This window comes from Rhinichthys klamathensis, unplaced genomic scaffold (genome assembly GCF_029890125.1).
Source record: "Rhinichthys klamathensis goyatoka isolate OS25496 unplaced genomic scaffold, OSU_Roscu_1.1 h1tg000635l_1, whole genome shotgun sequence".
NCBI lineage: Eukaryota > Metazoa > Chordata > Actinopteri > Cypriniformes > Leuciscidae > Rhinichthys > Rhinichthys klamathensis.
In genome coordinates, this window is record NW_026607081.1 from 1,423,281 (window position 1) to 1,436,051 (window position 12,771).

At 40.0% G+C, this 12,771-nt stretch overlaps 1 protein-coding gene across 2 annotated transcripts in view; it reads left to right on the forward strand.

Moving 5' to 3' along the window:
• The window catches only part of LOC130076227 (teashirt homolog 2), a 136,311-nt gene that overhangs the window by 35,555 nt on the left and 87,985 nt on the right, over positions 1 to 12,771 (forward strand). Inside the window, exon 1 of one of the 2 annotated variants that reach the window (XM_056241243.1) lies at positions 1,224 to 1,244. The exons of the other annotated variant lie outside the window; for it this stretch is intronic. The gene's annotated coding sequence lies outside the window, so the exon portion shown is untranslated. Of the gene's footprint in view, positions 1 to 1,223; positions 1,245 to 12,771 lie in introns of those variants that run through there. 2 annotated transcript variants of the gene reach the window in all.

The following is a 12,771-nucleotide window of genomic DNA, read 5'->3' on the forward strand; positions in this document are numbered from 1 at the left end:
CGTTTCCAATAGATGAAATTTGTCTCCCATGCGCTCATATTTGACCACGAACAATAAAAGTGTCACTTTTTTTTTTTTCAGGACCATATAACCTTTTCAAATCGTGTGTGTATGTGTTCACACAGCAAGTGCCAAAACCTTTACCAAGTTTCATACCATTCCGATGAAGTAAAAAAAGAAAAAGAAACGTAAACCTTTTGGGGAAAAAATGGCCGAATAGCACCAGAGGTGCTATATAATGCACGTATATAGCACTCTGCTTATAATGCACTCCGCTTCACGCCTAACAACGCCCCTTAGCTGTTCTAAATTCACTGTAAATCACGGCTTTGCGGGGCTTTAATATAATTCACACTTTCTGCAAATGGCAATTTTCTGGAGGCTTTGAATAAACTAATTTGAGCAAGTTTTTTAATGACTTTTAAATATGATGTAACCTATACAATTTGTAAAAAAAAAAAAAAAAATATTTGGTGTTTGTGATTTTATCAGATAATTTTAATTTAAGATATCTTACTAAAAGTAATAAGAAGGAAATGAGCATTATAATTCAAATTATCTTCAAATTTATAGATGTACAAACCCTGACTTTTAGGGTTAAAACATTTAACTATTACTTGACATGTATCAGTATTTTAAGCAAACTGTTGGCGAGGAGTCTCAAACTTTTTGGTAATAGGTGTCTTCTTAATTAATAATGCTTATAAATCCATGTGAAAATGACTTAAAAGTGGCTTGGAGAAATGATGCATAATTTTTTTAAGTGAATCAAGCAATCCAATTTTCACAGTGTAGTTAATTATTTGTCTATGTAAATTAATGTCTATGCCATCTTTAATGCATTTTTTTCCCGCTGAGTTTGCAATGAATTGTGGGATTGCTATCATGTCTACAAATGTCTTTTAGCTAAATAGTAGTGCCTATCACACCTTAGAATGCAGACTACATAGGTGGCTCACTAGTTTTTGAAGCATAGCTATAGTTCATATAAATGTCACAATGCATAAGCAATCGTGAAATCTGAGTGAATTCTGATAAACATCTTGACAATAACATGATGACCAAGGCAGACACGGCTAATCATAACTAACCCGTGTCTTCCTGTTAAAAGCCTACGCAGGTTTTTACTTGCCAGCTGTCTTACCTTCAGTCGGGATTTATGACTTCCTGGTTGGCAGTTTGTTAGTTTCCTGGTTTCGGCAGCAACGCGGGAGGCCCAGGAGACGGAGGAAGGCTGAGGCAAGGTAATGATGGCTCTCTACTGCGGGCTTTGTCTTCCTTCCTGAAGCCTCCTGGATCTGGGATAGCTATTAACGATCCCCTTGAATAATTCACACTGATGGATAAAACACCTCCACAATTAACGGCATGCCACGCTGAACCACCCACTCCACTGAGGACCACTGGAAGTGACGGCTCACTGTAAAATATTCACACGCTCGCTCGTTTATATACCTAGGTAAAGATCTGGGGGTTATATGTCTTTGAGAAATAAATTCATTCACTGAGAAGGAACACTGTTTTGAATGGAACTAGATTTTTAATTTTGCCCAAAGACCCCCTGTGATGAAAATCTAGTTTTTAATGTTGTTTATATGTCTATGTGGTGTTTTTAATGCACTTTAAGACAAACCATGAGCAAATTCATAAGTCAACACCATTGCTGAGTATTTTCTCTTTAAAACTGCAGTGAACCAAAGACAGTCTCAAAAACGTGGTTTGAAATTGACGGTGTTTCTTTATACCTTGTAACTAATCATGTCGACATACGGGCGGGCTTTAGCATATCATTAACTATGACCGCTCTGAAACAGGGAGTCTCAAGAGAAGCCAGGTTATCCCGGTATATTTTTCTGTTCATATGAAACATCGGGTACATTTAGCATTATAGCGGGTGAATTATGTATATGATGTATATTACGATGTTATGATGAACTCTATGCCTTTCTACTGACGTTCTGAGTTGTTCAATGCGCTTCTAAGGATGCTGATTGTTAAAGGCAGCTGTCGGACTCTGAGATGGCGAACGGGAACATGGTTTGTGTAACATTAGCAACACATTATTAGCTGTTTAATAACGTAGTCCAGCAAAAGGCTAATCATATTAATTAGTTATATGTCCAACATTGTAGAGAGCGGTACCATTGTGCAGCGTTTACTACAGTAAGTTGGCCGAGTGGATCTCTGAGCTGCTGTGAGTGAGTGGAGGCGGGGCTAGTTTGCATATTCATGGCTCCATGAAGCAAGGGTGTAGTTACATTCAAGCTATTTTAAGGCATGAAGAATTTTTTTTCACAGGATTTTTTTTAAATGTAATTTTAGTGATCAAAGATGAGTTTTAAAGGATACAATTATTGACTACAGGGGGAAATGTGAGTGGCGTTTGCAAAACTTGCTGCTACGATGTTACAGTGTTTTGAGTGGTTGCTGTGCAGTTGCTGCATGGTTGCTAGGGTGTTCTAGCGCTGCTGAGTGGTTGCTATTTGCTTTTTGTTTTTTTTACCCATTTCCATATGGCAAAAAAATAAACTGAAAAGAACATAATTACTGCTATCAAATCGATTATTCACGATTTAATCGCATCTAACAAAAGTTTTTGTTTAGATAAAAAAAAGAAATATATATATGTACAGTATATTATATCCCGTGCGAATAGACACGCTGTAAATATGTATGTAAAATATTCCGTCATTTCCTGTTTAAAAGTAGTTTTCTGTGGTTTTTCCAAGTATGGAGGCGTTTGAAAAAGCATTCAGTTGCGTTCTAAGCGGTGGGACAAGTCAGTGGCAAAACTCAAGTGTTTTCCACATACCAGATCAGAAAGAAGCGTTAGATAAGTGCCTATTTCCAACATAATACAATCTAAATTTATTTAAGACATCCGACCAGACCTAACTGTTTTATAATACAAATATGGGTTATATAAATGTGTTTGCGCACATGATATCAGGAAGCAATGTAATACGCATATGTTGACAGGGAGGTGACGGCGGTGCGTAAATCGAGTTACCCCTCCCACTTCTAGTTTTACTGAGATATCTTATCCCGTGCGAATTGGCCATTATTATTACAGACGTCCTGTGGTAAAATGACATTACCCCACCTTTCCACGTTAAACTAGTCCCGTCCGAATAGGGCTTAAGTGACAATTGTGAGTCCATTTACTTTGAAAAGTATGAACACATCTCTCCTCAACAATGCACTTGATTTGAGGTACGCAGGATAAGTTACAGCCGAGGTTTTGTAGGGTTAAGGAGTTTGTTCAAATCCCAGTGATAATAGTGAGGCTTCACTCAGCATGTGCCACTAGTCAGTTATGTATTTAAAACCATATAACTTACTGTGAAAAGGCTGTTGTGATATAATTAATATTTGTATGTACAAAAAGTTGTTTTTTAAGAACTTCATAGGTTTCAGATTAACACATTTTAAAGTACAGCGGATTTCTTTATGAAAAAAATATAAGACAAAGGAAAAGAAAATCGTAAGAAGTCTGCTTTCTTGAGGGCCCTGTTTGCTTTAGCTTTGTCCTGTCATTGCAATAAGTATTGAGGGGTGAGGAGCCCCGGAAGACATAAAACTTTTTGCGGCTTGTGTATTCTGTTTCATGAGCAGAACTTCAGAGAGCAAATGAGCTGCACATGTCTGACACGCTCATGTAAATTAGATAAGAACTTCAACCTTGCCCCAGCGCAATGCAAACTTCATTTGGTTTTATATATTAATCATTAACATTCAATATATGCAGTATTAATTGCCCTACATATTACACAGCTGTCATTTAAGATGGCCTGAACTAGACTTAGAGATCACATGAATCTTTGGTCTTAAATCAAACCCGGCAGGAGCCCTTGTTCATTGTTATGGCTAAAACTTCATCTGGCCTAGACAGAGCAGCTGAAAACGATAGAGATGTGCATTAAACTACTATGATTGTACATTTATACATTTTGTCCAAACTGTTATCCTTTTATATTGTATAATATGCGTCTTGACCTTGGCTTTAACTATTTTCCCGCCATTACGTTCGCTTGCAAAACCTTTGCGTTCCCCCAAGAAACTTTACATTTACTTGCAAAACCTTTGCGTTCCCCCAAGAAACTTTACGTTCGCTTCCAAAACCTATGCATTCCCCCAAGAAACCCCCCAAGAAACTTTACGTTTGCTTCCAAAACCTTTGCGTTCCCCCTAGAAATTATGCGTTTCCCTGAGAAACTTTGTTCACTCTCAAAACTTTTGCGTTCACTTGCAAAACCTTTGCGTTCCCCCAATAAACTTTTCGATCATTCGCAAAACTTTTGTGTTCCCCCGAGAAATGATTTGTTCCGCTTGAGAAACTTTACGTTCACTCGCAAAACCTTTGCGTTCCCTCGAGAAACTTTACGTTCTCTTCAAAAACATTTGCGTTCCCTCGAGAAACTTTACGTTCTCTTCAAAAACCTTTGCGTTCTCTCGAGAAACTTAACGTTCTCTTCAAAAACCTTTGCGTTCCCCTGAGAAACTTTACGTTCTCTTCAAAAACCTTTGCGTTCCCCTGAGAAACTTTACGTTTTCTTCAAAAACCTTTGCGTTCCCTCGAGAAACTTTACGTTCTCTTCAAAAACCTTTGCGTTCCCTCGAGAAACTTACCGTTCTCTTAACGCAAAGGTTTTTGCGTTCTCTCGAGAAACTTTGTTCTCTTCAAAAACCTTTGCGTTCCCTCGAGAAACTTTACGCTCGCTTCGAAAACGTTTGCGTTCCCCTGAGAAACTTTACGTTCACTCGCAAAACCTTTGCGTTCCCTCGAGAAACTTTACGTTCTCTTCAAAAACCTTTGCGTTCCCTCGAGAAACTTTACGTTCTCTTCAAAAACCTTTGCGTTCTCTCGAGAAAATTTGTTCTCTTCAAAAACCTTTGCGTTCCCTCGAGAAACTTTACGCTCGCTTCAAAAACCTTTGCGTTCCCCTGAGAAACTTAACGTTCTCTTCAAAAACCTTTGCGTTCCCTCGAGAAACTTTACTCTCGCTTCAAAAACGTTTGCGTTCCCCTGAGAAACTTTACGTTCACTCGCAAAACCTTTACGTTCCCTCTAGAAACTTTACCTTTGTTCAAAAACTTTTGCTTTTCCCCCAAGAAACTTTGCTTTCACTCGCAAAACCTTTGCGTTCCCTCGAGAAACTTTACGCTCGCTTCAAAAACCTTTGCGTTCCCCTGAGAAACTTTACGTTCTCTTCAAAAACCTTTGCGTTCCCTCGAGAAACTTTACGCTCTCTTCAAAAACCTTTGCGTTCCCCTGAGAAACTTTGTTCACTCGCAAAACCTTTACGTTCCCTCTAGAAACTTTACCTTTGTTCAAAAACTTTTGCTTTTCCCCTAAGAAACTTTGCTTTCACTCGCAAAACCTTTTAGTTCCCCTGAGAAACATTGTTCACTCGCAGAATCTTTGCGTTCACTCGCAAAATCTTTGCGTTCACTCGCAAAACCTTTGCGTTCCCCCAATAAACCTTTGTGTTCCCCCAATAAACTTTACGATCACTCGCAAAACCTTTGCGTTCCCTCGAGAAACTTTACGTTCTCTTCAAAAACCTTTGCGTTCCCCTGAGAAACTTTACGTTCACTCGCAAAACCTTTGCATTCCCTCGAGAAACTTTACCTTTGTTCAAAAACCTTTGCGTTCCCCTGAGAAACATTGCGTTCACTCACAAAACCTTTGCGTTCCCCCGAGTAATTTTGCGCTGCCCTGAGAAACTTTACAGTCACTCGCAAAAATGTTGCGTTCCCCTGAGAAACTTTCTGTTCGCTCGTAAACCCTTTTGAGCTCTTTGCGAGAGAACGCAGAGTTTGTTGGCAGAACACAAACGGTTTGTGAGGGAACCCAAAGGTTTCTTGAGTGAACGCAAAAGGCATTGATACACAATTTTTCCTCCCATCATATATTTTTTTCCTTCACCATGTCCCTTTAGTGGCATAGTGCATGTATTTTGTATGTATATTATGTTTTATATATAAATATAGGCAATAGTAATATAGATGCATGCCTTTGCAAACCCTGCTGATATTAGGATGTCGTCCTCACCTCTACATTCTAAACTTTTTCCTCATTATTTTAATTGTATTATAACCCAGCTAAGTACCTTAAGGCTGAAAATCATACCATGTTATGGTATAAAAGTGCATTTACCTGAAATGACAAGATCTTTTATTGAGTGAATAAAGGCCAAATTCATACATCTCCGATGTTAAATCTGACCTTCCCGTGCCCTCAATTAAAAAGCCCCGCCTCTTTTTTTCATATTCAAATGATGAAATTAGATGCACAGGACCGAATATAATTGTATTTTGTATCTGTTGACTAAATACAGGTTCCGCACGAGAAGAAAAAAGCCATATCCAACTATTTATTGCAGCTCTGCTTTGTTCCACTCCACCCCAAACAGCTTCAAATCATCGGGGAGATTGTTAAGCTTCTGTGGAAATTACGGAAATGCGGGGGAAATGGACGAGCAGCACTTCATAACAATTAATCAGGGCCTGCTGATTAATAAAGTTCATTTTTTATTCTCGATGATTCAGGGTATTATCAAAAGGACACTGTCCTTGTCATTTTGATTAACACACCCATCTTCCTCCTGCGGTGGGACGCGGCGAAGGGAGACGCTCTCTTGTGCCCATAAAATAAATATTGAATGAGAATATTAACTCGTTAACCTTGACAACTATTTGTAATTTTCATAAGGGCTAAACTCGCAAATTCAGCACAAAGAAATAAAAAAAATTAAATAAAACCTGCTGTGGGGGTTGAAGAAAGGGCCTCGGCGAAGGGGGGCGGAGGGGGCAATAACAACACACAACAAATTAGAGCGAATGAAGAATGCTACTGCATGAATCCTGTCATTTTTATGGGCTGCAATGATTAATTTGTTTGTTCAAATTCTCAATTAAGCCGGGAGGAGGAGAATTAGAAAGCCAGAGAGATGCAATGCGCCGTTGTCTCGCCTTTGCCTTGCAGCATCAGGGGAGAAGCGGCGCTCGTGTACCTGCGGTGGCTCCGCGCTACGGCCCCTGAAGTCAAACGCCACGGTTTTATTTCCAACACTAAGCAAATCAATATCAATTCCCGGATTGTTTCAATAATGTTTAGTCACAGTATTCCTCAAGTTCTTTGTCACATAATTATGTAGACACCAGAACTGTGTTTCACAGCATTACAGGCTGATGTGATTGAACGGCGCACATCATGTGTGTCTCTTAGCTTAGCAGTCACACAGAGGATGATGTATGGGGCTCTCCGCTTGTCCTCTCAGGGGCCCCGTGCTTTTATTGTGTGCCGGAGTGACAGATGTTTCTCAAATGACCATGTCCCTCATGCGCTTTGCACCTTACAAAACCCTGTCTTATGTGACATGAATGGAAACGCTCCCTTACTGCACACCACTATTATAGACTCCTGAAATCCTGAAAGGCATTTGTCAGAGACTCAGAGAAGCATGCCTGCGGATGACCGATAGTGCCAGTTTGGGACAAAATACAGTTTTTTAAGAAAGTGTACGGCAGTCTGGAGAGAAATACAGACAGCTTGTTTTGGCATTAATGCAAAAAAAAAAAAAAAAAAGTGAGTCCAATCACCCTAAATTAGAATCTTTTTACAATTTTTGACATCTATGTATTCCTATAAAGAAAATAATCTGAATTTTACATTTTATTAAGAAAATGCGAGTGTTACTTGTTTGTTTGTGTGAAACTCACTGCTATGCTAGGGTGTTTTGGTGGTTGCAAGAGTGTTGCTAGGGGGTTCTGGGTGGTCTAGTGTTGCTGTGCGGTTGCTAGGGTGTTCTGGATGGTTTCTGGTGTTGCTATGTAGATGCTAGGGTGTTCTAAGTGGTTTCTAGTGTTGCTGTGTGGTTGCTAGGGCATTCTGGGTGGTTGTCAGGGTGTTGCTACTGTATGTGGTTGCCAGGGCATTCTGGGTTTTGAGTGGTTCCTAGTGTTGATATGTGATCTCTTCGGTGTTCTGGGTGGTTGGTACTCTTTCTATGAGATTGCTAGGACATTTGGTTTCTTGTGTTGCTGTGTGGCTGCCAGGGTGTGGCTATGTCGTTGCTAGTGTTGCTGTGGGGTTGTTAGGATGTTCCGGGTGGTTTCTAGTGTTGCTGTGTGGTTGCCATGGTGTTGATATGTAGTTGCTAGGTTGTTCTAAGTGGTTAACAACAGTATTGCTATGTGGTTGCTAGGGCCCTCTGGCTGGTTGCTAGGAGTGTAGTAGGAGTGGTTCCTACTAGTGTTGTTATGTGATCGCTAGGGGGTTCTTGGTGGTCTAGTGTTGTTGTGTGGTTGCCAGGGTGTTACTATGTGGTTGCTAGGGTGTTCTACATTGGTTGCTACTGTTGCTATGAGGTTGCTTGGCCATTTTGGGTGGTTTCTAGTTTTGCTGTGTGGCTGCCAGGGTATTACTATTTTTGTGGTTGCGAGGGCATTTTGGGTGGTTGTTGGGGTGTTGCTATGTGGTTGCTAGGGTGTTTTGAGTGGTTTATAGTGTTACTGTGTTGTCATTGGGGTGTTCTGAGTGGTTGCTAGTACTTTTGCTATGAGATTGATAGGGCATTTTAGGTGGTTTCTTGTGTTGCTATGTAGTTGCTAGTGTTGCTGTGGGGTGATTAGCGTGTTCCGGGTGGTTTCTTGTGTTGATGTGTGGTTGCCATGGTTTTGCTTGCTAAGTTGCTAGGCCGTTCTGAATGGTTGAAAGAGCCACCACTAGATCTCAATGACATTCTGGTTTTGAAATATTGCTGAAGACCCTCCTATATTGTTTTAAGTCCGATCACTTAGAAAAGTAATGGCATACCCCTCCTCAACATTAGAGCCTGACCGATATATCGGCGGGCCGATATTATCGGCCGATTTTAGGCATTTTCCTAACTATCGGTATCGGCATTTATAATGGCCGATAAATTAATATTTAAAAAAATGCGGGTGCGGTGATTCATGTAAGGGTGGCGCTGCCAATAAAGCACCTAAAAGCTGTCACAAGAACTGGCAAAAGTAATGATTATGAATACAACAAATAGCAAGGACACATTTTAATTGTTTATTAATAAACAAGTGTTTTCAGTCAGTGTCAGCCAAAGATGAAGTTGACGATGCTGACTCGCGATCTTCAGTGAGCGCGCGCCAGAGAGAAATGCACATTTCATACGATTACATGAGTCTGTCTGTCTTTCGTTTTTAAGTTGTTCTGTTTAAAAGTAGACATTTCAATATAGATATATTTCAATTCTCAGGTCTATACGCTGAGTTTCGGTTCATGAGACGAGCTCCAGTTCACCCGCAGGCGCCTCATTGTCGAGATTATCTATCGTCTGCTAAATTTACTTCTTATAAATTAAATCCAGGCAAATGGCTGATGAAACATTGATTAAAATTAAGATACAATTAATACAAAACGAAATTCACTTTGAAACGAAAGGTTTTGTGCTTTCTGTTTGATGTCTATGTGAAAGTTTCAAAGCATTAGTGCCGCTTTCAGAGCGCTCACGTCCGTAGTGCTGAACTGTCGCGTCTGTAACATTGTTTTTTCCTCATAAATGCGAACACGAAAAATAAAATAAAATAAAATGAATATTTTATGTAGCCTGAGGAGACTGAGAGCCAACCCCTCTTCATCCGGTGGGTAGTAGCCTACTTGTGATTTGCGCAGTGTAATTCACAGAATTGATTGCTCTGCTACAACCCTCTGTCAGGTATTGTGTGAGCTTGTGACTATTGCAAGCGCGCAGCTGAGAAGTCCTGATTATATTGTCTGCTATATTTAGGCCTACTTCTTATTTATTAAGGCAATTGGTTGATGAAACATTGATTAAAATGCGTGGCGCGAGCGATCTCCGACAGTAAACTGATTCTGCGTTGTCTAGGGTAAACAGCTGTTGCGACGCGAGCAGTAACGGCCGCGTCCGGTGTAGACACAGTGTTAAAGCTTATTCTGCCTGATAACGCTACGTTACAACATCAAGCAATATTCCAAAAATGTATATAATTATAAAACTTTATATAGGGCCATTTTGCATTAAGAGTAGCCTAGTTTCACGTTTAGTACATTTTGCTTACTAATTATTTAAAATAGTATAAAAGTACTGTACATATGTTATTAAAAACGTTTTCATTATGATATTATTAATTTTACTTTAGTAAAAAGATCTGAGTTCTTCCTCCACTGGTAGAGATTAGAGGAATTAAGAGTAAAAATAGAAGATAATAAGGTTTTGTCAGTGACACTTTTTATATATTTATTGATATAAGTTATGACTAAATTAAAAGACAAAGTCGTTAGTGAAGATTATGCAACAGTATTTAGAATATAATATAATATAATATAACATGCAATGCAAACTAGTTTGGTTACAGCTCAGCTGTATAATTCTCATTCTATCATTCCCCCTGCCTCCATTACATATCTGTGTCACACAAGTGTTTGATTACCACATTTGAGTGATCATTGCAAAACGTGTTTATAAAATATATTTATTCTGTTTATAGCTACTGTGTAAAGTACCCATCAAAAGTTTGTACACACCAATAGGAAAGTGTCCAAACTTTTGACTGGTGTACTGTACTATAATACACATAAATAATATTGCTACTGTATTATAATATACACATAAATAATATCGGCCGATATATCGGTATCGGGCTTTTTTTACTCCCTAATATCGGTATCGGCATCGGCCCCCAAAAATCCATATCGGTCGGGCTCTACTCAACATACTGCACAACTTGACAACATATGATTCAAGTATTTAGCACAAATGGTGCCCTGAAGTTTGATACTTTAGGGATTTGAACAAAGTATGACTGTGATAGTGAATTTTGCCTTCACATGATCTGTTATGTATAATGCAAGTGGTAAGGAATGGAAATTAATCTCAATGGTGCATATACAATATATATATATACACTCACCGGCCACTTTATTAGGTACACCTGTCCAACTGCTCGTTAACACTTAATTTCTAAGCAGCCAATCACATGGCGGCAACTCAGTGCATTTAGGCATGTAGACATGGTCAAGACAATCTCCTGCAGTTCAAACAGAGCATCAGTATGGGGAAGAAAGGTGATTTGAGTGACTTTGAACGTGGCATGATTGTTGGTGCCAGAAGGGCTGGTCTGAGTATTTCAGAAACAGCTAATCTACTGGGATTTTCACGCACAACCATCTCTAGGGTTTACAGAGAATGGTCCGAAAAAGAAAAAACATCCAGTGAGCGGCAGTTCTGTGGGCGGAAATGCCTTGTTGATGCCAGAGGTCAGAGGAGAATGGCCAGACTGGTTCGAGCTGATAGAAGGGCAACAGTGACTGAAATAACCACTCGTTACAACCGAGGTATGCAGCAAAGCATTTGTGAAGCCACAACACGCACAACCTTGAGGCGGATGGGCTACAACAGCAGAAGACTCCACCGGGTACCACTCATCTCCACTACAAATAGGAAAAAGAGGCTACAATTTGCAAGAGCTCACCAAAATTGAACAGTTGAAGACTGGAAAAATGTTGCCTGGTCTGATGAGTCTCGATTTCTGTTGAGACATTCAGATGTTAGAGTCAGAATTTGGCGTAAACAGAATGAGAACATGGAACCATCATGCCTTGTTACCACTGTGCAGGCTGGTGGTGGTGGTGTAATGGTGTGGGGGATGTTTTCCTGGCACACTTTAGGCCCCTTAGTGCCAATTGGGCATCGTTTAAATGCCACGGCCTACCTGAGCATTGTTTCTGACCATGTCCATCCCTTTATGGCCACCATGTACCCATCCTCTGATGGCTACTTCCACCATGTCACAAAGCTCTAATCATTTCAAATTGGTTTCTTGAACATGACAATGAGTTCACTGTACTAAAATGGCCTCCACAGTCACCAGATCTCAACCCAATAGAGCATCTTTGGGATGTGGTGGAACGGGAGATTCGCATCATGGATGTGCAGCCGACAAATCTGCGGCAACTGTGTGATGCCATCATGTCAATATGGACCAAACTCCCTGAGGAATGCTTCCAGCACCTTGTTGAATCTATGCCACGAAGAATTGAGGCAGTTCTGAAGGCAAAAGGGGGTCCAACCCGTTACTAGCATGGGGTACCTAATAAAGTGGCCGGTGAGTGTATATATATATATATATATATATATATATATATATAAATATATTGCGTTTTAAAGAGTTGGATGATTTCTCCAGTTAAACTCTAGTGCATTTAACAGACGAGTCACTTTATTTAATGGTGTCCACTGGCTCCCCATGAACAAGGTGTCCTTTACAAGCTCAGGACAACATTGACTGGAGCCTGTGCTTGTGCAGTGAAAATGCTTATTAGTCAAACAATCCCCATCGGAATAATGCCTCCGTCAGCCTGTGGTGAAGGATAACCACGTCGGTGACAGTCCGGCGCCCAGGTCCTGCTGGAGATCAGGAACGAGGAAGAATGCACTTGAATCAGTCAAGCTTGTGTTGACATCCAAGTAGAAAGAAAATAAAGAACATCAGCCAAGTATTGCTAAATAGTATGCTCATATTTAGGGTTATTTAGTTACTTAGACTTAAATGTTTTGCCTTTTGTACAATAAAGCGGGCACAAAAATGAAATAAGATTGTTTTAGGAGGGACTAAAGCCATATGTGGAGACTAGAATATCATAGGGACTTGTTGGACTTGGTAAACAATAAACAACCACCCAGAGCATCCTAACAGCGTTTTAGCAACCATCAAAAACACCTTAGCAACACCCTGGTAACCACACACAAC